Source organism: Macaca thibetana, chromosome 1, assembly GCF_024542745.1.
Source record: "Macaca thibetana thibetana isolate TM-01 chromosome 1, ASM2454274v1, whole genome shotgun sequence".
NCBI classification, from domain to species: Eukaryota; Metazoa; Chordata; class Mammalia; order Primates; family Cercopithecidae; genus Macaca; species Macaca thibetana.
In genome coordinates this window covers 159,788,698-159,805,656 of record NC_065578.1, presented here as the reverse complement: position 1 = coordinate 159,805,656, position 16,959 = coordinate 159,788,698, and the positions used below count along the sequence as shown (strand labels likewise).

At 49.0% G+C, this 16,959-nt stretch overlaps 1 non-coding gene across 1 annotated transcript; it reads right to left on the bottom strand.

Annotated features, from left to right (window-relative positions):
* Positions 1–272: 272 nt before the first annotated feature.
* LOC126944549 (U6 spliceosomal RNA) lies at positions 273–376 on the bottom strand. Its single transcript, XR_007722103.1, has one exon. It is a non-coding gene; the product is annotated as a U6 spliceosomal RNA (small nuclear RNA).
* Positions 377–16,959: the final 16,583 nt, after the last annotated feature.

Sequence of the window (16,959 nt, the reverse complement as noted above, 5' to 3'; positions counted from 1 at the left end):
TTCTCCTTCGTAAGCCTCAGTTTTCCCATCTGTAAAATGAGTCACTTGTGCTAAATGATCTCTTACCATTCTATTTTCGTTTCCACATGGAACAGAAAAAAAAAAATCTATTTCTTCTGTTCTATTTCCTGCCAGCACATAACCCAGGTCTTGTCCTCTGTTAAACATTCATATAATAGCCCCCTGCCCTCCTTGCCCTACCACCGGACTGACCATCATCCTAGGACAACACAAACTCTATTTTCTTTTTTCCCCCAATTTTTTTAATTTATAAAAATATGGAATGCTTCACAAATTTGTGTGTCATCCTTGCGCAGGAGCCATGCTAATCTCCGTATTGTTCCAATTTTAGTATATGTGCTGCCGAAGCGAGCATGCAAACTCTATTTTCATCATGCCATTCCCTTCCTGCTGACTTTCTTTGCCATTCTGTATCCCTAAGATGGGAATCCTAGGGCTCTTTCAGTCTTTCCAACCCCAAACTCCTTGTGCAGCAGCCCAACCAGCCAGAACCCCTTACCAAATTGTCTCCTGCTCACCTTTCCTTGCAGCTCTGCCGACATCTGCAAGTTTCTGTACTCTGACAATTGACATGGCACAAATCACTTTCTTCTAGGATGTGAGCAGTACTGTGTGCTGAACACTCACTATTGCCAGGGACTCTGCCTGGTGCCTTACACACAGTATCTCTAATGCAGTCTCTGAGATCTTATGACCTCAGATTCACAGATGAAGAAAGCAAGACACCAGTAACTAGAAGAGGGAAGTGGTGGAAATGGGTTTAAAACCTACGTGCGCCTGTCTCCAGCATCGATGCTGTTTTCCTTTACCACTGCCTCTTCAGGATGCCTTCCCTGAATAATTCCACTTGTCCTCTATATACGTTCTTACCTCAGGGATTTCCAGCATTCATGCATATGGTTTAAAATGGCTCACATCTTTATGACATATTTCTTACTTCAGAACCCCTTAAGGATGTACACACATAGTTTACTACTGTTCACACTTTTTATGGCAAACACAGCACATTGCTTTGTGTGTGTGTGATGGAATCTCACTCCTTTACCCAGGCTGGAGTGCAGTGGTGTGATCTCGGCTCACTGCAACCTCTACCTCCCAGGTTCAAGCCATTCTCCTGCCTCAGCCTCCCAAGTAGCAGGGATTACAGGCACGTGCCACCACATCAGGCTAACTTTGTATTTTTAGTAGAGACAGGGCTTCCACACGATGGCCAGGTTGGTCTCAAACTCCTGACCTCAAGTGATCTGGTGGCCTCGGCCTCCCAAAGTGCTGGGATTACAGGCGTGAGCCACCGGGCCGGCAGCACATTGCTTTGAGTTGATGTCTGATGGCTCTGCAAGCCCTTCTCCCCTCTCCAACTGTCATCACTCACACCTCCATGGCAGGAACCACTGTTTTCTATTTCCTTTTTCACCTCCATGTGCTTGTCTACCACTCTGCACAGAGCAGGCCTAAGTACACTGACTACTGGATGAAACATACGGGTTGAACAAACTACAGTATGGTCCTCAGGTAGCCATGGGGCAAGTGTTCCCTCCTCACCACCCCTCCATCCTCCCACTCTAAACCTAAAAGGAAAAGTGCTCTATTTGGGAATCTCCTAAGAGGGAGTGAAGGAGCTCTGTAAGCTAAGCCAGCCTGCATACATGGTTCCCGGCACAAGGTCTACACACTAGTGAGCACGTTCTTGGGTGGATGCTGATGGCAGGGCTTCATTCGATCTTGGTGAGGTCAGTTCCACCCTGAACCTCAACAACCTGAAATCATAAGCAGTAACGAGGCAGACACAGATGGAGATCTAGGTAAGTTTGGAAAAAACTGGAGACTTATCTTTGGAATGAGCTTTCACATTACATGGGCTTTCACATCACGTGGGCTGATGAAGACTGATGATTCAGTCTTCATGCCTGGACCACAGATTTACTTTTACGTGGTCCACAGAGGTTCAGAAGCTCTGGCTGAGGGTGAGGAGGCAAAGCCTTCTGAAGAGTCTGTGTTGTATGACTGCTCTTGTCCTTGCTCAAGGCAAGCTGGTGCTAGAGAGGGATGATCCCTTTACTGTGTATGTGTTAGTGGGGGACTGAGAGGGGGATGGATCATTTCAGCAACTCAGCTGTTAGTTCCCAGCAGCTGGTGGGTGCTGTGAGAAGTGCAATTAAGTGCCTAACCCCCCTCCCCCAGCTCCTCCCCAGCCTAGCTACTCCCTTGCAAACCCTTTCTTTGTGGGCAGACTGTTCCCTTGCCAGCTGCCTGCTCCTCCAGGTGTTTCCTGTACTCTCTATTTACTGGCTGGGGTGGCAGAGGGCGGAGAGAGGGAGTCTGTTTTGGCTTCCTGTTAGCCAATGGCAGTGGGTGTGGGGAAGGCTGGTGCTCCTGTATCTAGGGGGAGTTAACCACAAGCAGCAGCTGCCTCCTGACACCTGCCTTTCTGAGAGCATGTAAACAGTTAGGGGACCAGGGAGGAAGAAGGCCTCCTGAGCAGGGCAGACACTTCTGTCGGGTCAGGCTGGAGGAGGTCATTTCATAAGCTCCCAACCTCCATTCTTTCCAGGGGGAAAAGGGTAGGGTCAGGGCCTAAAGTGTCAGTCACCCCAAGGACCTTGGGCCATCCTGGACTCTAATCCCTACATGAGAAGCCCAGGTAGTACTGGGTCTACCTCCGCTGTCTACCTGCCATGAAATGGACGGCACTGCCTCCCCAGGCAAAGGCCAGGAGGGGACGGCAAGATCTTGGCAAGGCCTCCATTTCCTTACCTGAGACCTGAAACAGCTACACATTCTCCATCTTCTCCGAGGTCCCCAAATCCAGCCAGCTTGGTGCAGAGACACTGTCATGGGTTTCCCCCTGGACACTCTTCCCAAGAAGGCAAGACAGTATTTTTGGTTCCAGTCTTTCCAGTCCAGTTGAAATGATACACTCGTCCGTGTATGTGTGATCCTTCCCTTCTTTCCTTCCCTCCCTCTCTTCTTCCCTCCCTCGTCTCCTCCCCTCCAGTTCCCTCCCCTCCCTTCTCCTGCACTCACCTCCCCTCCTCTCCCCTCCTCTTCCCTCCCCTCCTCTCCCCTCCCCTCCTCTCCCCTCCTCTCCCGTCCTCTTCCCTCTCCTACTCTCCCCTCTTCTCCTCTCCTCTTCTCTCCTCTCCCCTCCTCCCCTCCTCTCCCCTCCCCTCCTCTCCCCTCCTCTCCCCTCCTCTCCCCTCCTCTCCCCTCTTCTCCTCTCCCCTCCCCTCCTCTCCCCTTCTCTCCCCTCCTCTTTTCTCTTTCCCGGACAAGGTCTCACTCTGTCACCCAGGCTGGCATACAATGGCATGATCTTGACTCACTGCAGCCTCAAATTCCCGGGTTCAAGCAATTCTCTTGCCTCAGCCCCCGGAATAGCTGGGACTATAGGCATGCACCACCACACCCAGCTAATCTTTGTATTCTTTTATAGAGACAGGATTTTATCATGTTGCCCAGGCTGGTCTTAAACTCCTGAGTTCATGCTATCCACCTGCCTTGGCCTCCCGAAGTGCTGGGATTACAAGCTTGAGCCACCATGCCTGGCCTCCTCAGAGCAGTTCCATAGTGTTGACATTATTACCTTTAGACTATAGATGAAGAAACAGGCTCAGAAGGTTAAGCAAATTACCTATGGGCACAGTGCTTGTAACTGGCAGTCAGGCTTGAATCCAAGACTGACTGAATAAACAATAAAAATTACAGCAAAAAACCCAGGTTTTCTTCTATTTCTTCTTGTCACACTTAGTTCTCTTGTCTTCTGGAATCCAGAAACTTTTATACAAAGCCACAGTTCACTTTGCAGATAGCCTACATAAGATGAGCAGTCTGGCATCCCAATCTTACACATCTCTTATGACCAAGCTCAGATCACCTCTCCCCTGTGAAATCATTGCCATTCATCCTAATGTTAAGTGATGTTTTAAAAACCTGCTGAGTTCTTATAGCAAGAAGCCACTGCTCCCTCCCACTGTGTGTATTCCATGGGTTTCTTTTTTGTGCATATGTCATATTTCAACTAAAATATAAGGTCCTAGAGATCACCTCTGATGTTGCCCAACATTCACACAGCATCTGCATCTAACACAGTACCTGGGAATGAAGCTGAAGCCAGAGGGACTGAGGAGACCAGATAGTCTAGACTTTTTAGGGAAGCCTCTCTTTTACCTTTGCCTCGCTCCAATTGGAGAAATCCCAGTTCAATACAGACTGGCCAGCTAGATGGGTTGCATCATCCTAATCAGGAATTTCAGCTGCTGACTTCCCAGCCCTGGTACAAAACACAGGAACTCCTTGTATCCATTGTGACCCACTTCCTTTCTTACTGGAGCCTGCTCAGGGTGGAGGCTTAGGTCTCAGTGGCTTCTCTTGTTTTCACAAAAGGAAAATAATCGCTGTCATAATTACTGCTTGACCAATAGGCTTCTCCTGTGACACCTCCCCAGGGGAAAGAAAATGGAGCACTGATTGTTTCCTAGGATGAGATTCAAAGATATCCAGGAGGGTGGAACAGGATGTAAAAGCACTTGTTGAGATTATGGTGTTATTTGAATGTGAGGGATTGATGTGGATCCATGCTGGCCTTGGAGTCCAGAGGTTGTTATCTGGGTCTAGCATGGGGCCAGCTGCAACTGGCAGCTTGAAACCCATTTTTTATGGTTTTGAGGTTTCAGCCATCAGTCTGGCAGGCAAGTAATGAGTGTCCTGCAGTAAGTGCCCTCTTATGGGCAGAGACAGGACCCTTCGAGAAGCACAGGGAGAGAGGAGAGCAGAGGAGAAAGAACAGGGATTGGTCTGCAGTGTTGCCAGTCCAAAAGAGGTGACAGGAAAATTATATATCAAAGTACCTAAAACACTAACTACATGGGATTGAATGCAAACTAATGGAATTACATAGAATGACCTACATCAGTGCTCGGATGTTAGGTACACAAGTGGAAATGATCAGAGATGGGTGAGGTTAGCTTGAGCAAGGATTGGGAAAGACAGATATTTCAAGAAATGCCTTTGCAGCTAGCATGTCTTTACTACCTTATTTATGCCCAGGAGAAGACATTCCAACCACTTCTGGGCACTGGCACTTTGGCCAACACAAACAACAGGAGGTCAGGTGGGTGGGCAGAAGAGCAGGGCATGAGGCCAGTTAGGAGAGGGTCAAGTGCTGTTCCCTGTGTTCTCTGGGTAGCCACTTTGCTCCCCCATGCTTCCTATCCTCCCCTGACACCAGCATCACCAGCTTAGCCCTCTGCAGAAAGAACAGCAGCAGCATTTAGCCTAGAAGAAAGCATGCCTATGGCCTCAGAATCATGACTTTACTAAACCTTTGATTAAGACATAGGGATGACTCCCTTTTATTCTGAATGTATTGACCTCAATAAACAAACTCTTAGCACCTTAGCCCAGAGTTCCCCTTAAATCCTCCCAAGTCAGGCTAGATTGATGGAAGGCAGAGGGAGAAGGGAGACAAAAATCTGAGATTCAGGAGGTTGCAGGGAGGACACTAGCCTTAGCTCAGCCTCCACCCCTACTCTCTAAAAAAAGATCTCTGCACAGCCTTAGACCTTTCTAGTCTCAGTTGCCTCATGAAATAATAGATGTGAAGTACTTTGAACTACATTTAAAGTGCCATGCCCACCCCACTTCCTGGGAGATGTGGCTGTGGGGAACTTGAGAGCCTTGCGCAGCTTCTCCTGTTTACCAGGCACTGGATTGGGCATCAGCTTGCTCTCTACCACACTAGGAGGTAGGGCAGTGGGGGTTCTTAACTCCCCAGTTTACAGAGAGGAAACTAGAACTCGGAAAACCCAGATGACTTGCCCAGAGTTACACAACACGCAGACGGTGAGCTGAGACTGGAAGCTGAGTTTTCTGACTCCTGGCCCACTCCTAGCTTCTTAATGTTTGTGGGAATGTGTGGATGATTTTAATACAATCCCATTCTGGAACAACTCAAACTTTATCATTAAACTGCAGAGCACCCAGATCCCACGATTCCCCACCTGTCCCGGAGGCCTTGGATTTTCCACTTAGACCCATTTCTGAAGAGGTGAAACAATGCTGGTCAGGGATGTTTGCCTGATGAAAGCCTCAAAGTACAAAGTCCCAAATTACTGCTGCTGCCCCAAACTGAAGTCTTCCTTCCCAGGGGCCCCGGCTCTGCGCAGAGCTGGCCAGAAGCTGAGGAGGAGCGTGGGGGCAGAGCTTCCCCAAAGGAGGACAGATGGGCAGGCTGGCCGCAGTGCCCGTGCTTTCAACACACTTTTGCTTTCCAGCCAAACACGCAGCATCAGTTCCCCTCTCACCTCCCGCTCCCTAGCAACCCACCCTCTAGCCCCCATCCTGCCTTCGGGTTGGCCCTGAGATGCTGATGGGCTCTAGAGGGACTGGGGTCTTTCTCCTTTATGACTTGGGAGAAGGATGAAAGGAAGCTTGCAACTGGTGTGGGGCAACTGTTGCCATCTGTCTGGTGGGACGTCACCAGGGAAGGTCTCGCCCATTCACTCCTTCACGCACCGCTGGGCTTGGGCCTTTTGTTTGGTTGGCTGGGGAGGGGGGCTGCTGTAGTGGAGGGAGGCCGCGGGTGAGAGAAGCAGCTTCTTTGTGTCTGGACCAAACTTTCAGTGACTCACCAGGTTAATTTGCATGAGGATGCTGCCCAAGCCCCAAACCACTCAAGTGACACCCCCTCCCCACTTCACAAACTCTCCCCCTCCTCCTTTGGTCACACAGCTCCCCAGAGTCAGAGGGAGATGCTCTGGCTCCTGCATTGGGTTGAGGAGCAGGCCAAGCCTCTGGGTCCTCTCTCTCCACCCTCGTCCCTGTCCCTTTCCCAGTGTGAGTTGGATCTGGTGTCCTCCTCCCTCCCCACCCCTAGCCTGGAAGAGCTGACATCCAAAGTCCTGCTTCCTCCTTACAGTTCTGTTCTTTATGTTTGCTTTTTTCTGTGCACTAGGCCTGGCAGGCGGAGGGGCCAAAGCCAGAGAAAAGACCCATTAGCCACCGCCCGGCAGCTGGGCAGGAAAAGAAAGGAACTGAATAGAGGCGGTGGGGTTGGCAGACCTCCAGCCCAGCTCCTGGTCTTTGAATAAACACCCCAGCCAGGGGCTGGGGATCAGTGTGGGGAGGCTTTGGGGCGTTTCATTATTTAAAGGTCTCTATTCTATGAGCTAAGTCCCTTGGGAAGGGGGAGGACAAGCAGATGGTGTGCCCCAGGAGCTGGGAAACGGGTGCAGGGTGCAAGGTGGGGTGGAGGATGGGAGTAGGGGAGACTGAACCAGAGGCAGGGCTCAGAGAGTAAGAGCATGGGGGAATGGGAAGTGAAACAGCGGACTGCCCTCCTGACCCAAGCAGCGCCCTGAAAATAGCCTTTCCCAACACCAGCTGGGGGCAGGTTCTCAGCCTCTTCTTCCTGTACCCCTTAACACCATTCCCCAGCTTCAAAGTTGGTGTCTGTCCTAAGCGAGATCCATTTTGAAAACATACAACAAAGCTGTGAAGTTTGGGGGATGAATACTTCACCTTTCTCCTGGCTCTGAGGCACGCTCCAGGCTGCTCCAGGGGATCAGCACTGCACAGATGGGAGGATTTTCTCTGGCTCCATTTTTTTTTTTTTTTGCATAGTGGTGAAATTCATCTATAAAATTCAGCATTTTATCTGTGTTCATTTTGAGTGGTGAAGCCACACGGGGAATCTCTCGGGAGTCTGGAGAAGTCTTGAGAGTCCTAAGGACCTTAACTGAAAGTCCTGCTCTTGGGTGGGGGGCATGTGGTGTTTCAAAAAGGCAACCATCCTAGCCTTTTCCTTTGGCAATATAGCGGGAAAGTCCACATCTTCTAGAGCAAAGTCAGACGGGTTTCCCAGGTGGAAACAGACTACCTAGGTACAGCTAGCTCTGTGACAACAGGCAAGTTACCTAACTTCTCACTGCTTGTTTTTTCAACCTTAAGATCGGATAAAAGTAGTTCCTAGTTGGTATTGTTGGGAGGATTGATTTTTGTGAGGTGCTCAGAAGGGTACCCAGCTCTTAGTACACAATAAATGTGATTAAATATTATTATGGCCATTACTAGAACAGGAGGCATTTATCTAGGTTACACAATGGAAACTGAGAGAAACAGGATTGGGGAATTGAGTATGAGGCCAAAGGAGAATGTGTGAGGGGTAGACTTGCCTCCGCCCTTTCTCCCTTGTGTAACTGGGTTATGGTTGGAAAAGTGAGACCCTACCGTCCAGACCCTTGCTTTGTGGCGGTTTGGGCATTATTGTTACACGGGGAGAAAGTATGCGATTTACGTCTTCGGCTTCCCGGGGCCCTTTTCACTCTCTCATTAGCCCCTCCGGGGCTGCGAGGTCAGCTGGTCCCTTTTGGGGCACACACTGCAAGACAGCACTGTCTTCAGGTCATAGTCTGGTCTGCCTCAGAAGTTAGTTGGGTGTTTTTTGCACCTTCTCACGTTCGCAGGTCCCTCTTCCTCAATATGCTTGGTGGTGAGGGTAAGGGGACAACGGCAATGCCTTTCAACCCGGGACCGCTTCGGCCCTGGCGATCCCACACCGGCTGCCTGGAGTTAAACCTGCCCGGCAAGGAAGCTTCGGGGAGGAGGGAGACAGCGCCGGCTGGGCGTGCGAAGGCAAGCAGGTGACTGGCTCCCTCCCTCCCGGATATGGGCCCTCGGCCTCTCACCCCCCAGCCACCCACCCACGTCCCTCAATCCCCACGAGCAGCTGGCTGGGACCTGAAAGCGCCACCAAACGCCCTCACAAGTCTGCTTTCTTCGCCGGGCAACAGCGGGCGCGCAGCAGCCTCCTCCCGCTCTGGCGAATCCCCACCTTGGCAACAAGCTGCTGATTGGCTGGCTCAGGGGCGGCGCGGGCCAATCCAAGCCCTGCCTGAAGCCGCGGTGTTTGGCCGAAAAGTATTAAGGAAAAAAAGAAAAAAAAAAAAAAGAAAAGAAAGAAAGAAAAAAAGGCGGGGCCGGGCGCTAGGTGGCTTCCCAGCGCAGTTGCTCCCCCGGCGGCGGTAGAGAATGGGGCCTTTCAGAGAAGTGGGAGGCGGGGAAGAGGCGAGGCGTGGCGACCGCTGGGCTTGGGCCTTCTCGCCACCTGCCGCCGGAGCTCAGGTCCCTAAAACCTCGAAGGCGTCCCCGCTTCTCAGGCCCTCCTCGCAGCTTGAGCGACTGCAGGGCCCCGCCCGGCGCTTCTTGAGCAATCTGGAAGTTCGGGGGTGAACCTCTGGCCCTTTCCCGTCCTCCCTCCAGAGTCCCTCAGGCTTTGGGAATTGATTTCCCCAAGTTCGGGCTCAGGCCCTCTTCATTTTCTTCTCGTGCCTCTGCGTGCTCGCGCCCTCCTGTGGGCCCAGTTACTTGATCTCTGTCTGCCATCGCCAATCGGCCATCCTCTAAAACCAGATTAACCACCCCCTCCATTGTACTGTGGCCACGGGCGCCAGCCTCAGCCTCTAAGACAGCATGCAGTTCCCCAGCACGTACATTGTAAACTTCGTTTAACGAATCTTGAATGATGTTGTTCCCTTGCCCCAGGACGCAGAAGCACACACACACCTACAAACTCAAAGAATTCGGCACAGTAGCAGCGAGATTTAGACTCAAGAGACAGGTGACCATGAATCGACCCTAGCCTCTGCCACTTTCTGGCTGTGTTAGTTTGAGCAGTTACTTAACCTCTCCGAGTCTCAGTTTTCTCCTATGAAAAATACTAATGATAATAATGGCACTATCTCCTAGCATTATTGTGACAAAATGCCTCATAATTGCCTAATAAATGCTGATATTATTTTAGGTATTAATAACAAATGAATGAGCATTTCTTTCTCATATTTTACCTCAGCTCACCATTCTTGATTTAGGTGCTGGGGATAGCACTAGATCCTAAGGACATTTAAAGTCCTATTAGTAAAGTAATTTGAGACTCAGAATACAACGTGGTATGGTTTCAAGGCCCTGTGATGGGTCCTGCGTTTAGCTCCTAGATTTTTGCTAAGGGAGAAATCTCTTGGCAAGACTGAATTTCCATTTTCTTCAAGGTCTTTTCTTCAAATTTCCACCTCTCAAAATTTTTAGAACAGCATCACGCAAGGACTTACAACTCCCTTTTTAATAGGATTTAACTTTCTCCTTTTGTTAGGTGAGCATTCCATAAATGTTCTCTCCGTATATGCACATTAACACTAAGATGGGCTTGTATGTTTTCCCCAAATCTCTTTCCTGAAGTATTTTCTTGTCACCTGGAGACTCACCCCTTCTGCATTCTCTTGCCTGCCAGAAACATACCACATGCTGATACATACATTATCTTCAGTGAACATGGAGACTGGCTGTTCAGTGCTTACAGACCCCTGGCTGCTGTCCAGTTCTATCACCTGCTGGGCTTGGTTGATGTTTCACATTGTTAAGAACAAAAGCAGTGATGCGTCTGGGGCATTTCAGTGACGCCTGACGGCGGGGTCAGGGAGGAGGGTAAGGAACACAGAGAGACGGGATACAGTTCAATGGGGAGCCAGTAAGACTGGGGTTCCGTCTTGAGTCTGGGCCTTTAGGGAGACAAGTCAATTAAGCTTGCTGGGTCCCAGTTACCCTGTCTGTAAAGTAGGGGGTCTCATACCTGTCTCCTTCCTGCATAGATGTGTCAGGGAAAGAAATGTCATAGAAGTGAAAGCACTTTATATTTTCTGGGTTAAAAAAAAAAGGTGTGGCGTGGCGCCGGGCGCGGTGGCTCACGCCTGTAATCCCAGCACTCTGGGAGGCTGAGGCGGGCAGATCACGAGGTCAGGAAATCGAGACCATCCTGGCTAACATGGTGAAACCCCGTTTCTACTAAAAATACAAAAAATTAGCTGGGCGTGGTGGTGGGCACCGGTAGTCCCAGCTACTTGGGAGGCTGAGGCAGGAGAATGGCGTGAACCCAGGAGGCGGAGCTTGCAGCGAGCAGGTATTGTGCCACTGCGCTCCAGCCTGGGTGACAGAGTGAGACTCCATCTCAAAAACATAAAAAATAAAAAATAAAAAATGTGTGTGGTAGGGGTGGGTGTGTAATGGGCTGTTAAATCCATTTCATGCCACTCTTCATTGGTCCCCAAATAATATGATTCCGCAGGTGTCATTAAAAACTTATGAATGCAGCTCTGTGTTAACTCTTGGGGAGTATTAGCAGGAATCATATGATATGATCCCTATCTTTAAAGAATTTACAGTCTAACCAGGTTGCTTAACTAACACATGAAACATTGATGTGTGGCACTACTGTGGTTTCTAACAATGGTTCCTCAACCTATTCAGTTCTGTCCTGCAATGAAAGGATCATCTGGCGATGTGACAGTAGAGCCAATCAGCAGATGTACCTCACCCCAACCAGCACAAGTGCTGGCCCCTTACCTCTCCCTTTCTGTCGTTTCAGTGTTACAAACCATCCTTGCTGCTGCCTTCAGTGTTCATGAGCCATGGCCTGATGCGTTGAGTCCTAGGCTTGGGATGATAGTGCATTCACTCGGCCTGCTCTCCTCCTCACCCTTGATGCTGCCCTTCACCTGCAGTCACGCAGTGCCTGTTCCTGATGCTTTCCCGCCTGCACCTGCCACTGCCACTCTTCACAAATGCCAATGCAGCCATTGTAGCTGCAGCTGCTACTCTGGGGTGGACCCTGGATGGGACTTTGGGGGTGCTGTTGTCCCTGCTTCTCCCACCCTGGGATAAAAGGGCCATCTTTCTTCCCCCTTCTACAAGAGGAAGAAGAGTGCTAGTGTAGCCCTCTAATCTCGGCATTTGCTCCTTAGGCCAGGTCACCAAGAAAAGATGCAAGGTAGCCAGGTTCAGTGGCACATGCCTTTAATCCCAGAACTTTGGGAGGCTAAAGTGAAAAGATTGCTTGAGCCCTAGGAGTTCGAGACCAGCTTGGGCAACATAGGGAAAACTTGTCTGTACAAAAAAAATTTTAAACTAGCTGGGCTGCAGTGAGCCGTGATTGTGCTACTGCACTCCAGCCTGGGCAAGAGAGTGAGACCTTGTCTCAAAAACAAAACAAAACAAAACAAAACAAGAAAACGGTGCAAGGAGCTCATCTTTTCCCACAGCACACCTCCTTGGTGGAGGGTGTTAGACTGGGTCGGCAAAAGGACCAGTTCTGTTGCTGCATGCTCAGCAGGCAGCTCCCAGCTCCGGATTCCCAGTGCTGGGCCAGCAGACTCTGCTCCTTTCCTTTTTTTTCTCTTGAGACAGAGTCTCACTCTGTCGCCCAGGCTGGAGTGTAGTGGCATGATCTTGGCTCACTGCAACCTTCGCCTCCGAGGTTCAAGCGATTCTCCTGTCTCAGCCTCCTGAGTAGCTGGGACTACAGGCATGCTCCACCACACCTGGCTAATTTTTGTATTTTTAGCAGAGATGGGGTTTCATCATGTTGGACAAGCTGGTCTCGAACTCCTGACCTCATGATCTGCCCGCCTCAGCCTCCCACAGTGCTGGGATTACAGTATGAGCCACAGTGCCCGGCCCATTGTAGGTTTTTAAATGTTTCATAATTAACAAAGTAAGGAAAGATACAGACTCAAGGATAAATGTGAGCTGGGCATGGTGGCTCACAACTATAATCCCAACATCTTGGGAGGTCAAGATGGGAGGATGGTTTGAGGCCAGGAGTTCGAGACCAGCCTGGTCAGCATGGCAGGACCCCATCTCTATTAGAAAAGAAAAGAAAACAAAAGAAAAGAAAAGAAAACAAAACAAAAGAAAAAATAAATGTGAGTTGTCACCTGTATACACCAACCCTTTTCTTTTTCTCTGTTGTTTAGTTTGGTGAATAGACGATGCCTTCCTTGGGCTGTTTTTGCTGTTGTCAGGGTATCATACACCAAGGTCTGGGTCTCAGGTACCTGGGCCTTAGTGCTTGGCTGGTATTCCATTCCCAAGGCCCTGGAAACATCTGTCTGACATCCTAGATGAAGCTCTTTTGTCTGCCTTATGGAAGTCCCTGTTAGATGGTACAGTGCGTTGAATCGTGTTCCCCCAGGATCCATATCCACCCAGAACCTTACAATATGACTTATTTGGAAACAAGGTCTTTGCAGTTTTAATTAATTAAGGGTCAAGTTGAGATCATAAGATAAATATGTACAAATATTATGTGTCTGTAATAATTAAAAATAAAAATAATTTAAAAGATGAGATCCTAATGAATTAGGGTGGGCCTGAAATTTGATGAGTGGTGTCTTCTTTTTTTTTTCTTTTTGAGATGGAGTTTCACTCTTGTTGCCCAGGCTGGAGTACAATGGCACAATCTCAGCTCACTGCTACTTCCACCTCCTGGGTTCAAGCGGTTCTCCTGCCTCAGCCTCCCGAGTAACTGGGATTACAGGCACCTGACACGACAGCTGGCTAATTTTGCATTTTTAGTAGAGATGGGGTTTCACCATGTTGGCCAGGCTGGTCTCGAACTCCTGACCTCAGGTGATCTGCCTGGCTGGGCCTCCCAAAGTGCTGGGATTACAGGTGTGAGCCACCGTGTCTGGCTATGACTGGTGTATCTATAAGAAACAGAAGACATAGAGAGACAGGGAGAAGGTGGCCATGTGAGGACGCAGGCAGGTGAAGGCAAGCCAAGGCACATCAGGAGCCACCGGAAGCTGAACGAGGCAAGGAAGGAGTCCTAGAGCCTTTGGAAGAAGCATGGCTCTGCAAACCCTTGACTTGGGACTTCTGGCCTCTGGAACTATGAGAAAATAAATACATCTTAAAAATTGTTTTAAGCCACTCAGTTTGTGGGTACTTAGTTATGGCAGCCCTAGGGAACAAATAGACATGGGTAATGTGGATCTGAAGCCAGATTCAAAGCAGTGTTAGCTTTCACCAGGATGAAATGTTTCTGGATTAAGAAGAAGGAGGTGTTTGTATGTGGCAGTCCTAATTTATATAAGGGCATTCTATACCCCCGTTGGTGTCTCTCTTACCCACTTCCACAGAGTTGTCTTGGTGGCTGGTATATGGATGAATGCAAGACCAGGCACGGAGGTTCACATCTGTAATCCCAGCACTTCAAAGGGCTGAGGCAGGAAGATGGCTTGAGCTCGAGAGCTTAAGACCAGCCTGGGCAACGTAGCAAGACCCTGTCTCTACAAAAATTAAAAACCAAATTAGCCGGTCATGGTGGTGGGCACTCGTGGTCCTAGCTACTTGGGAGGCTGAGGTGGAAGGATTGCTGAGTCTGGAAGTCAAAGCTGCAGTGAGCCGTGATTGCACCACTGCACTCTAGACTGGGTAACAGAGCGATAATCTGTATCAAGGGGAAAAAAAAGAAAAAAAGATGAATACACCTCACAGACCCCTTCTACAGATTTCTTGAAAGGAAAATCTATTTTTTGGCTCTTTGGCATCTGAGCCCTTTATTTATTTTGAGAAGTTCCCCACTATGTGAGACAGAGCCTGACTCCTGTTATTAAATATGAGATTGCCAGATACTCACCTCCCAGTCTCACTTGCTGGTAGGGCACTAGCGCCTGACTTGGTTCTGCCAATTTGACTTGGAATTGAAAGTTAATGACATGATAAAGCAACGGCCCTGTGGAACCCACTCTGGTGAGGGTAGGGCAGTGATGGCAGTGGTCTCCAGATTCCATAGGCAGGAACAGCAGCAGTTCTCATAAATGGAGCTCCCGCGTCTGTGCCGGCGTGGGGTGGGGGGTCTTTATGGGCATGAACTTGGGTCCTTGGGTGTTGTTTCTGGTTGCATGCCCTCAAGGTTGGTCTAGAGCCCTCCCAGAACTACCTGATAGGCCATCTCCCTTTAAACGAACAAACAAATGAATTCTCGTTCTGTTTAAATCAGCTAACTTCAGTTTCTGTTGTTTGCAAACTAAGAACTGGGACTGACACAACTCCACCTCTAGTTGGTGGTCTGGCCCCAAATGGTCCTTGATGATTATGTCTTGGACTTCTAGGACATGAATGTTTAAAAATATTCTGTTTTGGCTGGGCGCGATGATGCGCGATGGCTCACGCCTGTAATCCCAGCACTTTAGGGGGCCAAGGCGGGCAGATCATGAGGTCAGGAGATCGAGACCATCCTGGCTAACAAGGTGAAACTCCGTCTTTACTAAAAACACTAAAACAAAAAATTAGCTGGACATAGTGTTGGGTGCCTGTAGTCCCAGCTACGCGGGAGGCTAAGTCAGGAGAATGGTGTGAACCCGGGAGTAGGAGCTTGCAGTGAGCTGAGATCCCGCCACTGCACTCCAGCCTGGGCGATAGAGCATGACTCTATCTCAAAAAAAAAAAAAAAAAAAAAAAATTTTATGGTTCTATGAAAACATAAGTATTTATTAAAATGTGTCATAATTTTTGGCTCAGAAAACACGATAAGTGAGGCCAATGAGAAATGCTTTTCATAATTTTAAGGTGCCTATGGGCTGAGAGTCCCCTTAGGGGAGGACCGGCCAGGAAACAGCACCTGACACTTGCACTGGGCCAAAGCCATCAGGACTATCCTGGGTCCACTCCCCTGCTGCCATAAGGACATCCCCTCTGCTCCTGGCTTACCCTTGCTACAGGGCTTGGAACTGCTTATGCCCCGGACACCTTGACTGTGTATATACCTTGATTGAATATATCTGTTTCTTCTTTGGGACTTGAGTTTTCTGGCTCCTTCCTTGGAATAGCTTTCCCCACACCATCTTGTGCAAACTGCCATTGTTGGTCTTGGTATCTGACTCAGATCTACCTCTGGGACTGCCAGCTAAGCCTGGCACCAATGGCATGCTTCTGTTGTTGTCCCTGCCTGCCTCCAGAGTCCTATTTTGCCAAGACTCATGGCTCTGATGAACACCTGTGGAGAAAATGTGGGGATTATTGGGGTAGAATACAAGGACAAAGCTGCTGATTCTCTGTTTCTGGTGGGTTGTAAGAAGGTTCAAGACTGACCCCTCTGATTTCCAATGTTCTTGCTTATGTAGGTAGGTCTTCTTATTGCCTCTTGGAACTCTGACCCATTTCCTGTTTTTATTTCTTAAACTGGGTCAAATGTAATTTTGTTCTTTCTACCCTACGTGTAGCTCACAATCTGGACACATAAATGGAAACAGCTCATTTATCTTTAGTGTTTGCAGTTTCCGTTGGAGCCCGTCATGGTTGGTCTGCTGGTTGGGCAGGGTCTGCTTGGTCCTTTTGTCCATTCCAGTCTTTCTGGACTAATTTCCTCCTTCATCTGCTCACTGGACCACACGGTCCAGGCAAGGATTAGGTCCAATTTATTGTGCCATTTCTTCTAGCAGCACATATGGGCATGGCCTAGTTTCCAGAAAAGTTTCCTGCTCTGGAAACTTGGGCTGCCACAAGATTGAGCAATGTGTTTGCTCCGTCTGGGCACAACTTGGTAGCCTAGGTACCCAGAGGCTCAGCTGGCAACAGGAGTCATGTCTACTGGCTCCCATCTGTCTGAGGCAGAATAATTTCTGGGAGAGTTTGAGGTCTACACAGGATACTGAGTCTCCTGATGATATATGTCAACTGTGGACCCTGCATCTGAGTGCTTAGTGGAATAAATGGCTGAGCTAGCAAACAAAGCTAACAAACAAAGAAGTGCCTTGCCGGTCCCCAGTGAGAGGGAGCTTGGGGCTGTTCTGCAGCATTCCTGGCTACCCCGCTCCTCATCATTCCCCACCCTTGGAAAAAAAAAATGAACATTTTGTCCCTATGTCTTAATTGGTACTTATAGCAAACTACCTCATGGGTTCTTGAATGAACTAGGTGTTTTTTTTAAGTGGTTAACTCAAAACGAATGTTCTTTATTATTATTTCTATCAAATGCCATGGCAAGGACCTTGAGAACTTTACATTCATTTTTCATATACTAAATGCAGCAACTACCGACACATTATCTAGCTCAAGGTTTGCATTCAGTAAAAATTTGTTGAGTGATTGAGCTATGTTCATAAAGAA